Below are 12,820 nucleotides of genomic sequence, written 5' to 3' on the forward strand. Positions count from 1 at the left end.
GGCAGAGGGGAACAAGAGGAGAGGAGGCGTGTGTGTAAGTGTGTGTGTGGAGGGGGGGGGCGGTTTAAGTTGAGGGCAGACGAGAGACTGCCTGTGTGTTTCTGTCCTCTGAACGACCCCCCTACTTCTACACGTGAACGCAATACCCCGATCTTAGCGTAGTACATGTGTTCCATGCGTGTGAGAGACGGCAAAGCCAAACCGGTGATTCCAGGAATCACCCCTGGATGTCTCCTAGAACTCCCCTACAAAGCTGCTGTGCTAAAGATGAAGGGCGTACACGTACCTGCATTGGTCAGGATCAGCTGAAGTCAAGTAGATGAACATGAAACCTGATTTATGTCTCTTCCAACTGCACACACCAGCAGTATGACCTAAAGAGAAGAAAACAGCCAGCATGAGGCAACTAATGATGGACGTGATGGGAATCACCTTGTCCACCAATAAAGCCCTCGACAAAAACCCTCCAAAAAAGCAAACACAATGTGACCTGCATATTAACCAAGTACAGCAACACTGTTATTGTGCAATAATAACAATAATAATAATAATACTTTTATGTTGTAGTGACACACCTTACCCTAACGCCAACCGTATCCCATATTCCTAACCCTTACCCTAACCCCAAAGCATATTCCTAACCTAACTCCAACCCCAAATCCTACCCCTAACCTCTAACACCTAACCCTAATTCCTAACCTAACTCTTAACCCATATTCCTAACCCTATTACTTACCCGAACAGTAAGCCTAACGCTAACCCAACCCTAACCCCTTACCCTAAACTTTTCTCTAACCCAACCCAATACCCCTTACCCTATACCAACCCTAACCCTCTAACACTAAACCCTCTCTCTAACCCAACCCTAACCCACTAACACTAAACCCTCTCGCTAAACCAACCCTAACCCACAAACCCTAAACCCTAAACCCTCTCTCTAACCCAACCCTTAACCCAACCCTAACCTACTAACCCTAAACCCTCTCTCTAACCCAACCCTTAACCCAACCCTAACCTACTAACCCTAAACCCTCTTTTAAAACCAACCCTTAACCCAACCCTAACCCACTAACCCTAAACCCTCTCTCTAACCCAACCCTAACCCACTAACCCTAAACCCTCTCTCTAACTCAACCCTTAACCCAACCCTAACCTACTAACCCTAAACCCTCTTTTAAAACCAACCCTTAACCCAACCCTAACCCACTAACCCTAAACCCTCTCTCTAACCAAACCCTAACCCACTAACCCTAAACCCTCTCTCTAACCCAACCCTTAACCCAACCCTAACCCACTAACCCTAAACCCTCTCTCTAACCCAACCCTAACCCACTAACCCTAAACCCTCTCTCTAACTCAACCCTTAACCCAACACTAACCCAATTAACCTTAACCCAACCCTTAACCCAACCCTTAACCCAACCCTTAACCCAACCCTTAACCCAACCCTTAACCCACCCCTAACCCACTAACCCTAAATCCTGTCTCTAACCCAACTCTTAACCCAACCCTAACCCAACCCTTAACCCAACCCTTAACCCAACCCTAACCCAACTCTTAACCCAACCCTAACCCACTAACCCTTACCCTCTCTCTAACCCAACCCTTAACCCAACACTAACCCAACCCTTAACCCAACCCTAACCCACTAACCCTTACCCTCTCTCTAACCCAACCCTTAACCCAACACTAACCCAACCCTTAACCCAACACTAACCCAACCCTTAACCCAACCCTAACCCACTAACCCTAAATCCTGTCTCTAACCCAACCCTTAACCCAACCCTAACCCACTAACCCTTACCCTCTCTCTAACCCAACCCTTAACCCAACCCTAACCCACTAACCCTAAACCTTCTCTCCAACCCAACCCTTAACCCAACACTAACCCTAAAACCCTTTTTCGCACAGAGCCAAGTAGCTTTTTTTTAAAAAAAAAACTTCATTTTGTGTTAAGTTGTGTTGTCATTGACTAATATTTACATTTTTTGATGATCTGAAACAATTAAGAATGACAAACGTAAAAACAGTAAGAAATCAGGAAGAGGGCCAACACTATTTCCCACCCCTGTAGATGCCCTCATGGGGATTTGGAGAGGACAGTAAGTCCTGAGGTGAGGCTGCTTCTAGTCTGTGGAACACCGAGAGGGGAAGACGAGTATTTGAAGGCACCATGCCCCCTTGTATTTATACCATGCCGTATCGACTGGGCTCAGATTTGACAATAGTAAGACAAAGTTGGTGTTGTCGGCGTGTGACTGGCACACCAGCAGCCATCAGGGACGTCTGAGACAAGTGGCTGGATGTCTCACGTACAACCTGAGGTTGGGAAGTATTCACTCCCAACATTTAAAACTAAAATGAAGCGCATGGGAAGGTTAAGTCGCAGTTTCCTGCACCATCTGATGATGTCATTGGCCGACTTTCATACTATTATTGAGTGGTCTACTTGTCAATCATTGGAGATGTGTGAAGAACCTAGTGAATAATGTCATTGATTGACAAAAATCGAATAGAAACACCTCAAATGGTAACCCAAAAGAGGTTTATTTCCACACGGATAACTGGCTGACATGTTTATCTGTGTGACTTCCACTCGTCCGCCTGTCATGGCTCTCTCACAGTGGGATGTTTTGCCACAGCAGGCATGTTTTCATAGAAAAAACTGTCAAGAGGACACTGCTCACTCGCTTCTTCCGCACCAAACGACAAACATACAAAGTTAGCAACTAGCTGGTGAACACAGCCGACCATTTAGCAGCTAAATAATAATAATAACCCGAGGAGAGTCAACATTCATAATATCTATATTTTAAAAAAAGCAACAACCTGACACACACCTTCTAAAGTCCTCCCACACCTGCAGTGATTGGATGGATGCCGTGGAGCAGCTCGTCGCTTTTTCACATTCAACCACATTTTAATGCAACATTCTGCAGGAATACGAAACAGTCAGCGAGGCCAAGGAGGACAGGTGGGTAGAGTGTGTGTGTGTGTGTGTGTGTGTGTGTGTGTGTGTGTTAGGTTAACTGGAGTACATGGAGGCAGTAGTTCACCAGTGAGTTCAGGCAGAGGTCGATCTCTCTATCTATCTATTACTCCTACTCTGTGCCCTTCTTTATTTGGGTTACTCTTTCTCTCCGTGTCAATCCTGGCTCTGTCTTAATGGCTTTTTAACAGGATTCATTATTTACTTACTGCTTGTTTCAGTCTGTGTGCGTGTGCATGTGTGTGTGTGTGTGTGTTACAGAAAATTGAGGACAGACCTGTTCAGCATATGTGCACTCTCTAACGTTTGCTACACACTAATAATAATAAAACACATTTTTGGAGTGGGTGGTGTATGTATATTATGTTCTATACTTTCTTATTTTTTTAAAATACTGTACATTATTATAAAATATTTGACTGAAAAATAGGGGTGTCACAAGATCTTTGGAGGTTAAAATGTGACAAGATTTCTCATCCAGAAAAATCAGTCAAGATAATAAATAAATTAATAAATCACATCAAAAAGGAAAATAAGCCTTTGTTGTCCTCATCTTTTGTCTACAAACAGAGTGTTGAAATGCTCCAAATGTTTGACAGACAGTACAAATGCCTGTGAGAAAATACATGTCACAAACGCCAATTTCATTGCATTATTATGATATATTATTAGTATTATCATTACAATAGTGGTTTATTGATCGTTTAGCATCAATTTGGGCAAATGATTACAGTGAATCGGGGGTGCGGGGGATGCGGTGGGGTGGAGGAGGCGGAGTCATGTTCTGTGGCTGCAGCCTAGCCGGTGGAGGCAAGGTGAACTCTGTTTGACCGAGGAGGTGACTGAAGTTCACATGTTACATAATCTCAATGGGCTCCTGTAGACGCACCGCTACACACATTATGGTGGCGTTACACCACCGACACAATGTCGCCATTATACAGCCAACCTTTACAATTGTTTGAGCTACTGAGCTGTTAGGAGGAGGAAGATGCTAGTACACTTTTAAAACCCAGCCAGTCGCGCTTTTCCTCTCATCTCACCCATCCTACTCACTCTGGTAATAGAGTAAAAGTGTACAGCATAATCAAGTTTCTGATGCATACTTTAGGGCAGGGGTCTCAAACTCAATTTACCTAGGGGCCACTGGAGCTAGGGTCTGGGCAAGGCTGGGCCGCATCAGGTTTTCCAAAAAAAAATTAAAAAAATAACGCATTTATTAAAAACAGAAAAATATACAAACTTTTTCAGTGCTTTGGTTCCGATTTTCTACAATAAAAGCGCTGACAAAACATTGCACTGTTCTCAAATATCTTAATTTTTATTTTTCTGCACAAAATAAGATGAAAAATAAAAAAACAAATCAAGAATAAAGAAAATCAATCAATCAGTAATAAATAAATATCATAATAATAATAAAACGGCAAATAATAAAAACTTAAGAAACCACATATAGTTGGTGGGTAGATAAATTATTTTTTTCCGATTAAAATGAACAAAGCATTATTAGAGCCCTGTAGACATGACAAAACACGACTATGGTCACATTTATACTCTTTTTATTTACAACATATTGCGCAACTGCAGGGTCTTGAGACACATGCTAACTCGCAAACTAGAGAGCTAGCGACCTAAACGGTAGCCTTCAAGTTATTTCCTTTAAACTTAAATAGCCAAAAACTTACCACTTCCACACGGATAGGGAGGATAACTATTAACAGTTATTTAACCTTTAACATGAACATTAATCCAACGTAATAATTTTTTCTGGGTACATGATACCATACAGCATCCATATCAAACTTGCGCGGGCTGCACTAACATTAAACTTTCATATCAAGGCCTGGGCCTCAAACTAGTGTCCTGCGGGCCACATTTGGCCCGCGGGCCGCGTGTTTGAGACCCCTGCTTTAAAGCATCTGTTGTATGTTCTGGGGACTGGTAGCCTTGTAACAACCACAGTGATTCAGATTGTTAAGTCAATGTGAAGTCGGTGTGCAGCACAAACGGTCGTTCCTGCACTACAGAGTGTTTGACCCCATCGTCACCACACATCACTCATCACATCATCTGTTGGTCATCTCTGTTGCAAAGAAGCTCAAGTCACGTATAAAACTGGACATTAGTGTTATAATATTTTGTAGTAATATGTGGTAAAAGTAAGTCAACACTACCGATACTTTTTACTTGAAATGATTCGAGATGACAGTGATTTTACCTTTCATATCTTTAACGTATCCTTTAACGTTCAAGCATCTCATTAAAACAGCCGACTGCCAAAACTGTGTTGAAAAAATATAAAATATATAATCACGGCTGCACGGTGGTCGAGTGGTTAGCGCGCAGACCTCACAGCTAGGAGACCAGGGTTCAATTCCACCCTCGGCCATCTCTGTGTGGAGTTTGCATGTTCTCCCCGTGCATGCGTGGGTTTTCTCCGGGTACTCCGGGTTTCCTCCCACATTCCAAAAACATGCTAGGTTAATTGGTCACTCCAAATTGTCTATAGGTATGAATGTGAGTGTGAATGGTTGTTTGTCTATATGTGCCCTGTGATCGGCTCTCACCCGAAGACAGCTGGGATAGGCTCCAGCACCCCCCGCGACCCTCGTGAGGAAAAAGCGGTAGAAAATGAATAAATGAATGAATATTTAATCACATTTCATCCACAGTTAACTTGTAATTCTTCAGAATTAATCACAGAAAGAAAGACATTTTTGTCTACAATTAGAAGGTAAGTAAATGTTGTGGTAAGTGCATCGATACGCATCTATATAAAAAAGATAAAAAATAATAATCTAAATAAAAATATAAAAAAAATTATATAAAAAAGACAAAAAAAACAGAACCATTCCATTCTACATTGACATTTGTTGATGCAGACGTTAGTCTTACGTTATATTGTAAAGAAGCCAATTCTGTAGAAGTGGCACACTTTGGACACCCCTGGTGTACAATGTGAGTTTCTTAAGGTATTTTGTGTAGTTATTACCTTTGGAGTTTCACAACCTCATCTGTTGTAACCGGCATGGATCCACCCCTCACTGAGACGTGCACTTGGCAGCTTGGGGATCAGAAGCTGACAATGTTGCCAACCACATGCCAACCAAGAACGTCAAGGAGGTATTTTTCCATGACAAAGAACACAAACTGCACATTTTGTATTGATATTCTGCTGCCATTCTAGTCTTTCCAAACAACACGTTTTTTTTTCCCCAAATGTAACCAAATCCGAGTGCGGGGCCCAAACAATGAACTGCACAGCGGCCAAGTATTCGCTACATTATCACCTCCTAGCATCTGACTTGGGAATATAAAGGACCTATAAGAGGATGTGAGTGTGCATGCACACAAACAGGAGGTTGGAATGTGGATGTGATAATCATCCGGGGGTCACACGGGGGTTTTTCAGCAGGGAAGAGGTGGCGTCCTGCTGTGTTAATACACAATCACATACGCATGATGTGTAAGCACACGCATACAGACACAAAGACAACACAATTCTAAACGTAAAGACACAAAAATACACAAATAGCTGGATAAAAACCATGGAAGCCTGCAGCTAATCGCTGTCTCACACACACACACACACACACACACACACACACACGAGCCTACGCTGCATGCCTAACATACATAGCCCTGGACAAAGGTAACAGAGGGACAGAGGTAAACTAGAGGACAGAAGAAAGCAACAGATGGACGAATGGAGAACAGACGGATGAAATCAGAGGGAGGCAAAAGAAGAGGAGAGGATGAATGGAAAAAATGGAGAAGAAGAGAGAGGTCACACCGCACTCCTTCTTAGATGGAATCTAACGGTGTTGACGTCATGCGTGTCTTGAAGTAATGTGAACGTCTGTCAGCCGTCAATGACCTGCAGTACCCATCCGCTACTCCAGGAGGACCCACATTCTCATATCATTTTATTTTACACTGGATAACTTCTTTTTATACTTTTATGATAGCATGGATATTATCATGTATATCGGGGATGTTCAGCTATTATTATATCTACTATATACAATACAAGTACAGCCATTTAAAGCCGGCATTGCAATACATTTACGTAAAGACAATAGCCACTGCAGGAAGTATGCTGTCAAGAAAAAAACAAGTGAGTATGTTATCATATTTTTGTCTCATATGTCTAATTGTGTCTTATAATATCTACTATATTGGGTGATACAAATGTGAAGGTGACTATAGGGGTGTTATTTCATGTTTAGAGAGCTCTAACAATGTTAAAAAGTGTATTTAAGAAAACTGTAAACAGGTTTTCTATGCCATAACTAAGAAAATATTCCACATGATAAACAAGGGACTCAGCTTTTTTTTTTACATTGTGCCTTTTTGCTCTATTTTTGTTTTTTTTTTTATTATTATTTTGAGTTATTTTTGTTTTTCTTTTGTCCAGTTTGTTTATTTCTGCTTTGTTTTTTATATTTAATTTTACAATTCTACAATGTTCCTTAGGCCAAGATCTTATATCTGTTTTTATATCTTTAGAGCCAGTAACTTAACATAAACAAGGTACCATCATAGTGAAACTAGAAGATGGATGGCTAAGAAACAGATCTTCAGGAAACGGCCGCTACTTGTTGTGAGGTCCCTTTATCACGGCACCTCCAGCCTCCCCATCGTCCCCATCCTCCAAGCGCTGCACTTTAAGAGCCCATCACATGTGTGAAGGGCGTAAAATCACTTCCTGGGTTGGATTGGTTTTGACCCCCTTGTCTCGGTGGGAGGTGGGAGACTGAGGGCCCAGCCGTTCCCCGGGCTAAAAGGTGAGCGCTGTCTCGCGGAGACAGACGCCGACAGATGAGGATGAGGAGGACGGGCTGCTGATGGATCCAGCTGGAAAACCAGTCAGAAAAGAAGAATACAAAATTCTTCACATTTTAAAAAGGCACTTCGGGACAAAAAAAAAAGATTGTAAATACTTGATTGATTGCAGTGAGGTGACAACCGTCATGACCGCTGAATGTACACATGCACACCCCAACGTTGACCTGTACTCCAACCCCTGTCCTGCTAACCTGTATTTATTGCTCATTAAAGGCCAATAGTTCATTCTCATCCTGACAAGTCTGATTCATTGGCAGATTCAGCTAGCATCCTACTAGAGGACATGGATGGATGTGTAGATATATATAGAGATATATATAGATATATATATATATATAGATAGTATATATAGAGAGATGTATAGAGAGATACATACATATATACATATATACATGGACGGTTAGACGGTTAGACGGTTAGACGGTTAGACGGTTAGACGGTTAGACGGTTAGACGGTTAGACGGTTAGACGGTTCGACGGTTCGACGGTTCGACGGTTCGACGGTTCGACGGTTCGACGGTTCGACGGTTCGACGGTTCGACGGTTCGACGGTTCGACGGTTCGACGGTTCGACGGTTAGACGGTTAGACGGTTAGACGGTTAGACGGTTAGACGGTTAGACGGTTAGACGGTTAGACGGTTAGACGGTTAGACGGTTAGACGGTTAGACGGTTAGACGGTTAGACGGTTAGACGGTTAGACGGTTAGACGGTTAGACGGTTAGACGGTTAGACGGTTAGACGGTTCGACGGTTCGACGGTTCGACGGTTCGACGGTTCGACGGTTCGACGGTTCGACGGTTCGACGGTTCGACGGTTAGACGGTTAGACGGTTAGACGGTTAGACGGTTAGACGGTTCGACGGTTCGACGGTTCGACGGTTCGACGGTTCGACGGTTCGACGGTTCGACGGTTCGACGGTTAGACAGATAGACAGATAGACAGATAGACAGGGATATATAGAGAGATATATAGCTATATAGCAAGATATATGGAAAGATAGAGAGATACGTATATAGAGAGACATATAGATATATAGCTAGATACTATATAGCTGGATATATAGCTAGATAGACGTGCTGTGATAAATGGAAGCATGGATTCCGCTGTATAGGGTTTGGCCAATGAGGGATTTGTATCCAGTGCGTGCAAACAGGGAATTCACATAGAAGTGTGCAACATGGACATGAACATTAATGTGTGCATGTAAGCTCACACATTTTCAGAAAACATTTGGGCTGGAGGCACAGTAACCTTTCTCCACCCCCCCCCCCCCCCGATTTGTAGTTTACTTTCTCTGGTCTACATCAGTTGATGTGTGTGCTTTCCACTTCCCTTCCACTGGTGCAGTTCATGTTCACATTGTAAAAATTCCAAGCGTACCAAACCGCAACACGGCAAGCTACGTGACATTGCGCTCATCTCCAACTGGTCAGCAAGGCAGGAATGTGAACAAGAAGAATGTCAAAGGTGGAACACAACCTTGAGCAAAAGATGTGGTTTGTTGATAACCCAACATGACCTTATTTTACTCAGACAATTGTAGTAATACAAGGAAATGAGTAATAATAGTAATGTTATTATTTAGATGGTATTGTTACATTGTTTTATATTTGTATACAGTCATCTCAATTGGTTCCAGACTGATCAGCATATTTCCACTAAGTAGGATTCAATATTAATAAATGAAATCATTTCATAAAATATTTGCATTAAAACCTGTTTATGCTTTTCCCAATATGTTTTTTCAACTATTATTAGAGCCCTGTAGATTTGAAAAAATACCCCTATAGTCACACCATAACATGAAATAACACACCCTTACCACTTCCACATTGCATGGGAGGCAATGTTGCCACTGTCTTCATACTGTCAACCATATGTTAAAAACCTTGCTGTGGTTTTAGATGGTTCTTTTATATTCCTTTTTTTATATCAGATCAACACCAAAAGTTGTCGTATTGCTTACTTTCCTGAACTAGAAAGCTCAGTTTTCTATGTCGCTTATCCTCATTAGGGTCGCGAGTGTGCTGGAGAATAAAGCCCAATTATAACAACAAAAATCTAATGTTGGACTCTGATGAAAAACGGTCTTGTGCATCTAAGACCTGACTTTGACGGTGACGACAAGAAGATGGAGGATGGTACATAAAGCCTCATAAATATGATTGATCATGGGAATACACTATGTCAACCGAGCAAAAATGTGTTTACGCCAATGGGAATTTTTATATGTGGGTGGGTAGTTTCACACGTAGACGTTACTGTGCGTGTCCTGCTCAGACCCATGACTCCATGTTCAGACTGGGTACCACACAGCGGCTAAGTCAGCTCACACCTGACATCAGAATGTGTCTCCACTGAGTGCTTGTGGTTGGGTTTCCCTTCCTTGTCTACGGTGACGTAGTGTGGGAGGGGCAGAGGGGGCTGTAAAAATGTTGGGTGTGCAAAAACAATTGAAAAGAAAAACAAACAGTGAAAGTGCTGACAAATTTCAGAGCTGAAACTCCTGCCCCTACCTACTAGTAGCCATAATTTCATATACTGGATATAATCGTCATCATAGAATTACCTCTTATCTGTTATCTGTTGAATGAAAATTTCAGGAATTTGTTGGAAATGCGATATGGAGCGACTGAGTCCATTTTGGGGTTAATCTGGATCACCATCTGGATCCAGAATTTTTTTTTTTAAAGGATTCTTTAACATCTTTAAAGCTTTAAAGTCTTTGTCGGGCACCCATCAGTCAATGAAACCTCAAGTCTTTGTCGGGCACTCGAGAGTCAGTGAACCTCAAGTCTTTGTCGGGCACTCAAGAGTCAGTCAACCTCAAGTCTTTGTCGAGCACTCAAGAGTCAGTGAACCTCAAGTCTTTGTCGGGCACCCATGAGTCAGCGAACCTCAAGTCTTTTTCGGGCACTCGAGAGTCAGTGAACCTCAAGTCTTTGTCGGGCGCCCATGAGTCAGTGAACCTCAAGTCTTTGTCGGGCACCCATGAGTCAGCAAACCTCAAGTCTTTGTCGGGCACTCGAGAGTCAGTGATCCTCAAGTCTTTGTCGGGCACCCATGAGTCAGTGAACCTCAAGTCTTTGTCGGGCACTTGAGAGTCAGTGAACCCCAAGTCTTTGTCGAGCACTCAAGAGTCAGTGAACCTCAAGTCTTTGTCGGGCACCCATGAGTCAGTGAAACTCAAGTCTTTGTCGGGCACCCATGAGTCGGTGAACCTCAAGTCTTTGTCGGGCACCCATGAGTCGGTGAACCTCAAGTCTTTGTCGGGCACCCATCAGTCAATGAACCTCAAGTCTTTGTCGGGCACTCGAGAGTCAGTGAATCTCAAGTTTTTGTCAGGCACCCATGAGTTAGTGAACCTCAAGTCTTTGTCGGGCACCCATGAGTCAGTGAAACTCAAGTCTTTGTCGGGTACCCATGAGTCAGTGAACTTCAAGTCTTTGTCGGGCACTCGAGAATCAGTTAACCTCAAGTCTTTGTCGGGCACCCATGAGTCAGTGAACCTCAAGTCTTTGTCGGGCACCCATGAGTCAGTGAATGGTTTGTTGTGTCAAGCCTGTGACGCCGTTTGGGCAGGAAGGGGAAGAGAGGCAAGTAACAGGTCTGCTGCTTTTTCCATGAGGCAAATACTTTTATACAAAGTAACATTTGCAAGTAATACCAGTAATGCCACGTATTTATCTATAAACGACAAAGACCTGAAAGGTCACGAGGGCTGCAGTACCTCTCATCCTTCATTCAGCTGCACCTTTGCTGAACTGTAAACTTACACCGGACTTGTTTTCCATCTTAACAGTGTGTGTCTGTCAGTAGGTCCTTGTGGATGCTAACCTCAAAATGCATTCCATGCCTTGGCATTCTTTCACGCCTACTCTGTCTTTTCCTGCCTGCTTTCCTTACAACCAGTGGAGGTTCTGGTTTGAATGACACCTTTGTTGGATGGACGATGTAACCCCCCCTCGATATGTATTAAGTTATACATTGCCACAAAGGCTTAATTTTATATGAAACACAAAACGGAAGGGAAAAATATATTTTTGCCGTTCACAAATACTTCTTATTCTTAAATTGCATTTGACTTAAATCCACATTTACACCATTAAAACTCTCATTCAGGAAAACAAATGAACAGCAGTTAGTCTATAGCTACCATGTAATGTAAGCTAACATTACATGTGATCCTCTACATCCCATAATGTGGTGTACATCAAGTCATGCTATAGCGACATACCTTTATCTTTAGCACCTTTTTCATCTTCTTTCTAAATTGTGCACCTGATGGCTTTGACTTTGTCTTTTCAGTGTTTTGTTGACATAAATGAACAGCACTATTATCATCTCCTACCGTCACCCATCTAGCAGCCAAGGCTAAACCAACTCATACCCAGCCACAATTATTTCAACGTGAACTAGCATGTTAGAGGCTCTTGATCTGCAATATAATTAATATGATATGATATAAACATATAATACATCCATTCATTTTCTATGCTGCTTATCCTCAACAGGGTCACAAATACGCTGGAGCTTATCCCAGCTGTCTTTGGGCGACAGGTGAGGTACACCCTTTATTTTAGATTTATTTTAGAGCAATTACTGTTGTCATTTTTACCTTGTAATTAACCTGAAGGCTGAGGTCCAGCAGCACCCGGCCCCTTGCAAAAGGGCGGCTATCATCCACCTGTCTCAGTCCGGGTGTTTAAACTGCTTTGATGCAAACGGATCGATGCAGAACTCGAATGTGTGTGGAGATTTTGATCCTTTGTTAGTCTATCAGGCCCATGGACTGCAAAATTGGGGTAATCTCTGAGACAATGGGCTTTTTTTTCCTTTCTTGGGCTCACATCAAAGCTTTGAAATGTGACATGGACATGTTAGATCCTCTGGCCTCTCAGTGGCCTCATAGCGCGCCATCACATTATATGTGGATGTGAGTTTGGCGGCACTGAGTCAACTTCATGAAGACAGTAGAGCG

This window comes from Doryrhamphus excisus, linkage group LG2 (assembly GCF_037039965.1).
Source record: "Doryrhamphus excisus strain RoL-2023G ecotype Guam linkage group LG2, RoL_Dexc_Guam_v1.1, whole genome shotgun sequence".
NCBI classification, from domain to species: Eukaryota; Metazoa; Chordata; class Actinopteri; order Syngnathiformes; family Syngnathidae; genus Doryrhamphus; species Doryrhamphus excisus.